This window comes from Echinops telfairi, unplaced genomic scaffold (assembly GCF_000313985.2).
Source record: "Echinops telfairi isolate 266 unplaced genomic scaffold, ASM31398v2 ScPeMD7_5;HRSCAF=22, whole genome shotgun sequence".
NCBI lineage: Eukaryota > Metazoa > Chordata > Mammalia > Afrosoricida > Tenrecidae > Echinops > Echinops telfairi.
In genome coordinates, this window is record NW_022103901.1 from 22059531 (window position 1) to 22065903 (window position 6373).

General features: G+C 46.5%; 1 protein-coding gene and 1 long non-coding RNA gene across 2 annotated transcripts in view; one reads left to right on the plus strand and one right to left on the minus strand.

Annotated features, from left to right (window-relative positions):
• The window catches only part of HS3ST2 (heparan sulfate-glucosamine 3-sulfotransferase 2), a 133905-nt gene that overhangs the window by 10853 nt on the left and 116679 nt on the right, over positions 1-6373 (minus strand). The window lies entirely within an intron of this gene.
• LOC123521226 overlaps positions 1-6373 on the plus strand; it is a 28115-nt gene that overhangs the window by 620 nt on the left and 21122 nt on the right. Inside the window, exon 2 of the long non-coding RNA XR_006679704.1 lies at positions 1040-1120. This is a non-coding gene — a long non-coding RNA (uncharacterized LOC123521226). The remainder of the gene's footprint in view (positions 1-1039; positions 1121-6373) is intronic.

The window sequence follows — 6373 nt, forward strand, 5'->3', positions numbered from 1 at the left end:
CCAGCCTCCACCAGTTCTGAAAGGTTCCCAGACTCCCCACTTAACAACTAGGTGAGCCAAGGACTTTCCTTTATTGTCTAAGACCCAGATTTCCAACTTCACATTCCACAGCCTCTAGGGCTACTGACAAGGGTAGGTTGCAGGGGCCAGAGCCACCAACCTACCCCACTTTCCGCAGCATTATAGTGTCCCCTAGTGGTTGGTGACTCCACTGCAACTGGTGGAATGAAAAATCTTCCAGACCCATTTGCAAAGACTCCTTGGTGAAGAAAGTAGTTAGTGGTAATGAAAAACAGAAAAGCCAAACTCAATGCTATCAAAGTGATTCAGACTTATAGGAACCTGACAGGACAAAGTAGAACTGCCCTTTGGGGTTTCTGAGATTTTAAATCTTTATGGCAGCCTACAGTCTCAACTGTCTCCCCTGGAGTGGGCTGGTGGGTTTGAACTGCTGACCTAGCAGTTCTAACCCACTACACCACCAGGGGCCAGTCTCCACTGATAGAGGTCCTCTTCGTTTGTGTCCTCTGCTAAATGCATGAAGTCCCACGATTTCAAAGGGTTATGAGGGTTGTTGGCTTTCTGATTATGCATGGACCAAAGCCAGAAGCAGGCAATGTTGCCGGGACGTGAACTTGCTCAAATATCCTCCAGGTCTCACATGCCCAGGGTTGCAGGCCATTTTTGCAGCATCCAACAGAGGGCAGATCCCCAGGTCTGCCCAACTGTAAAAATCTGGATTTGTGGCCAGTCTGTGGTTCAGCTCCACCTGTCATGTAGCCGCCCGGAAGGTCTTTGGAACACCCAGAAGGATGAACTAACAGACCTTCCCACCTCCCTGGGGTCCACACTTTCCCATCTCCTGGCCTTTCCCATGGCCCAATCTTTCTCTCCCCCGGTCTCAGCTCCAACATCCCCACCCTTAAATGTCATTCTCTACACCACTGTCGCTTAATTCCCTTCCAGCTCTAAGCACGACCTGCACTATCATGCACCTCTCTTGCTGATCTATTGTCTTTCCCCCTCAATGAGCTTGCAGACTCATCGGGAAGAGCGGAGAGTAAGGCTGCCTTACCGACTGGTCTCTTCGGTCCTTGTCACTGTGTGAATCATGCTCATGGTAAGGAAGACATGGGCTCCTGGAGGAAACAGCGGTCTGCCCTCTCTAGAAAGAATATCCCCCAATTCTATCACTGATCATCTGTAATGCATAAATGGTCCATGCATGAAGTGTATATCTTTTATAGTGATGTGGTTACTTTAACATACTTTAGAAAATTGGAACCAGAACATCATCAAAGTAGGGTGTAGACCATTGTCTTTGTGGATTATGTTATGCCAGTGGACCTTGCTGTACCCTAAGACCATAGTCATGAGCCCCCAGGCTCTGTGATTCATTCCTTCAAGGTGGTTATGTCTAAAAAGTTTTTTTTATAACTTTGCTCCCTGTATGTGTGTTACTACACTCATGGATATATTTGTAGCATAGAGAAATACAAATGTAGATCTATGAGCCTAATTTATAGGTTTAGTATTAAGGTAGCAGAAGGACATTGGGCCTCCACTCAAGTACTCCCTCAACGCAGGAATACTTTCTTCTATTAAATTGGCATTCTATGATGCTCACCTTCCCGACACAACCGCTGAAGACAAAGCGGGTGAATAAGCAAATGTGGTGAAGAAAGCTGATGGTGCCCGGCTATCAAAAAATATAGCGTCTGGGGTCTTAAAAACTTGAAGGTAAACAAGCAGCCATCAAGCTCAGAAGCAACAAAGCCCACAGGAAAGAAGCACACCAGCCTATGCAACCACGAGGTGTTGAAGGGATCAGGTGTAAGGCATCATCAGAACAAAAAAATCTTACCATAGTGAATGATGGGGGGAGTGCGGAGTGGAGACCCAAAGCCCACTAGTAGGCCACTGGAGATCCCCTTGCAGAGGGGTCACGGGGAGGAGATGAGCCAGTCAGGGTGCGATGTAACAACAATGAGAAATACAACTTTCCTCTAATTCCTAAATGTTTCCTCTCCGCTCCCATGACTCGAATTTGACCTTGCAAGTCTGGCTAGACCAGAGGATGTACACTGGTACAGATAGGAACTGAAAATACAGGGAATCCAGGGCGGATGAGCCCTACAGGACCAGTGGTGTGAGTGGCGAAACAGGGAGGGTAAAGGGAGAGTGGGTAGGAAAGAGGGAACCGATTACAAGGGACTATATGTGACCTCCTCCCTGGGGGACAGACAACTGAAAAGTGGGTGAAGGGAGACGTAAAGTGGGTGAAGGGAGACGTCGGACAGGGCAAGATATGACAAAATACCAATTTATGAACTATCAAGGGCTCATGAGGGAGGGGGAAAATGAGGACCTAATGTCGGGGGTTTGAGTGGAGAGAAAAGAGAGAGAAATGCAAATGTAGAACTATTCAGTGTCAAACATACATATTCATGAATATACTTCCACGCCAGCTCAGCTTACGTGTCTACTCCTGGACCACTTATTGTAGGACTGCGTACACACTAGCACACATGCCTCTGTTTGACAGGGTTGCTGTGAGCCAGAATCGGTTTGATGGCAGTGAACTTGATGGACCTCTGTGACCATTCGGGTGTGTGTCCTGTTGGAGGAGCCCTGGTCGTGCAGTGAGGTTTCGGATTGGGCTGCTAACTACAAGGTCAGCAGTTTGAACCCACCAGCCACTTTGGGAGAAAGACGAGGTTTTCTGTTCTCATAAAGATTTACAGCCTTGGAAATCCACAGGACAGCCTTCCTCTGTCCTGAAGGGTCATTCTGTGTGGCTATCAACTTGATGGCTGTGAGTTTGGTGGGGATCCGGTTTGGAGGCATCTGGTAGTGCTATGGTTTAAGTATTGGACTGCTACCACGATATAAGCAATTCAAACGTACCAGTTGCTCCAGGAGAAAGACGAAGCTGTCTGCTGCTGTAACGACTCATAGTCCCGGTTCTTTATGCACTGGAACGGACTCAGTAGCAATGGAGGGTTTGGTTTCACTATCCTGTTTGGGGCTCACTGAGCTTCTTGAGTCCGTGTCTTTCCATCTTTCATGACATTAGAGGGAAGTTTCTTCTAGCAAATCTTCAACAGTTTTATCTATGTCGGCTTTGGTCTCTTCCATTTCTGTCATACTTATCACACGTAAGTGACAGTGTCCCACATACTTCCTAGGCTGTCTTCATCTTTTTTTCTTACTATCCTTTTGGCAGGTTTGGGTTGAGATTTATCTTCAATATCATGAATTCTGCCTTCCAAGGATTAAGTTCTATTCCCTTTGTCCTTTCAATGTACTTCTGTTTCTGCAAACCTAGTATTAATCCTCATGGGCTATTGTATGTTGTTTTTATGTGGTTCCTCAGTTTTCATTTATTTTGTTAGTTTGTTCTTTTAGTGTTCCCTTGAGTTCTTCTAATCCCTCCCACCACACACACACATTAGCTTAAGCTGTTGGAGGTACCTAAATATCACTCTTCGAGCCCCTTGTTAGGTAGGTTCAGTGTAGTGCCATTTCTCCCGTACACAGGGCTCAGTATTTTGGTCACTTGTTTAAGCTATTCTGTCTTGTTTCTTCATGTGACCTGAAACTGTCTGTTGTCTTTGAGACAATGTGCTGTTTGTGTTTCATTGGTGATTGTATGCTGGTGTGGTCTAGGGTGCTGCCCACTCATCTTCTGATGGATGGGATAGAGGCTGGGAGTGTGTATGCTGTTTTGTGTCAGCATGGCACGGTTGAGGACTTGTTGGGCAGGTGTTGGTAACCATCCATCACCGGTCAGGTGATGGAGGAATGGGTGGTGGGCCATGTGGAGTTGGTAGAGCTGCAGTAGGTCCTGGTGAAACTTGGCAGTGTGAGCCAGGGTGTTGTTTTCCACTAGGTGGGACAAGTAAAAAAAGAGAACAAGACAAACAACCACAGCAAACAAGGGAACAACCAGCACTGGAAAAAGGAAATTAATAACTCTAAAGGAAAGGAAAATAAAAGCAGAAGAGGAAAAGAAAAAAAAATCACAACGAAGAAAACTAAGAAAGGAAGGAGAAAAAAAGCCAAAATTGGAGTGAAGAAAGATAAAGGACAAAGGAAAGCTGAGAATGAAAGGGGATAAAAAAAATCCCCAAACACCAGGGAAATGTATGAAAAGAAACAAAAAGGATAACATTGGGAAGTGGGCAGTGCACAGAAAGGGGGTGGGTCAGGTAGGATGTCTAGTCTTAGACGCATTTCGGTCAGCCTAGCAGGTGTCTGGGGTTAGGGTGGCTGGTCCCAGACAGATTTCTGCCTGCTCAAGCGTGGTTGGGGGCGTGCCACCCATCTGGTGCTATACAACCCCCTGGTCTGAGTGGGTGGAGAGCACACACCTCCAGATGTGGGGGTGGTATACCCAGTGCCCTGATTCTTGAGGGCATGCCTCTGACTTCAGAGGTGTGTCTCCAGCCACTGGGTAGGTGAAGGCAGGGACTGGCCATTCTTCTGGTCCCGAGGAGAGAGGAGAACAGGGGAGGACCATACCTTTCTGGCTACCATGCATCGGTGTGGGTGACGGTGTTGACTTGGGAGAGTGGAGTTGATTATTCTTCAATTCAAGATGGTTGTTTTGTGTTGGACCAGCTGACAATGTACCCATTCTTTTGTCTCCTCCGTCACTCCTTTGGTTTAGCTACTTCTCCTAGTTGGCATTCAATCCACTTCTCTAGCCTTTCCTGTGAAGTACAGCGTTTCACGATGATCCTGTTAGCTGTTTCTTTTGGTCTCTTGTGCCTTTGCTGTTGAGAGCCCAAGGTAGCGTGTCTGCCTTGTCCACCAGTTTGCTGGAAGCCAGTCTTCACAGTGCTCCATGTGTGTCAGAGTAGACCTGTGCGCCATAGGATTTCAAATGGATGTGTTTTTTTGGAAGTAGACTGTGCAGGGGCAGTGAATAATTTTTTATTGTGGCTCTTGGGACCAAAGACTAACTCCCACCAAACGACCTTTCCTTGCATGGGTCTGGTAAGAAGGTGGGGGAAGATGCTAACAGGATTCCTTGGAATGCCATCCTGCTGTGTAGAAAATGAGCCCTCTGAGAAGCAGCAGGAGGGAATTCCATAGCCAGAAGTGGAGCTTATCCTCTGGACAGTGAACTTCCGGGATCCAGAAGACAGTTATACCATCAGAAGAGCAGCAGAACTAGGAACCAGAGCATCGACCAGAGCGATGGGCTTCCCAACCCATAGGGCAAGTGAAGCTGAGTGTTTTGGTGCAGTAGGGTGGCTCTGGGCACTTAATTGGGGGAGTTGGACCTGAGTGCCTTCGGGCTGAGGCTTACTGCAGTGGAATGCCTCTGGGCACTTCATTCAGGGAGCTGGGTCTGCTGATCATGGAATGGTATGCCCTCTGGGCATTTATTGGCCCAAACTTTGGAACATATCCTGATAAACAAGTCAACCCCTAGCATTTCTTACTGGCATTACAACTTGTTAACTTCCTTAATAAGCTTTTAAATATGGATTTGCCTGTGAGTCTGTGTAGCCATTGCAAAGGGATATTAAAACTCAAAGAAGTAAAAGAGAGCACATTAATTAAGACAGCTCACATCATAAGGCTTTTTCTTTGCTTTCGTATTTTCTAGAGGGGCAGCGAAGCATATTAACCTCAGGCACTACTCAGGAACCCTAGAGTAAAATTAATGACCCAGAAAATAAAAATTAGAGCCAACTAACCGGCTCTTTGGCTTCCAAAGTGAATGTCCTAAAGATTGAAACAGCGAGAGAAAAGGGGACGTGGAAGACAGAGTATTAATAGGAAATATGTGGTTTGCTGATACTGTTGAAGAAGAGACCAGAAATAAACTGGACAGAAACTATAGGCAAAGCTGTCAAGAAAGAGACATTTCCAGAGAGAGATGACTGTGAGCGGACTGAAAAGCCCAGTTTAGTCCTAACCAAATAAGTCGCACATATATGTCTGATTCCATCCACCACCTGCCTACACATACATGCATCAGGACAGACGCGTTGAGGCATGGGAGTGGTAATGCCTTGTGCTGCTCACCACAAGGTGAGCCGTTCAAAACCACCAACCGCTCTGCAGGAGAAAGATGAGGCTTTCTCCTCCTGTGAAGAGTTACAGTCTTTGAAACCCACAAGGGCAGTTCTACCCTGTCCTGTAGGGTCGCTGTGAGTCAGTATTGACTCAATAGCAGCAAGGTTATTTTTCTGTTTAATCATTTTATCGGGGGCTCATACAACTCTTATCATAATCCATACATACATCATTGTGTAAAGCATATTTGTACATTTGTTGCCCTCATCATTCTCAAAACATTTGCTCTCCACTTAAGCCCCTGGCATCAGCTCCTCATTTTTCCCCCTCCCTCCCTCAT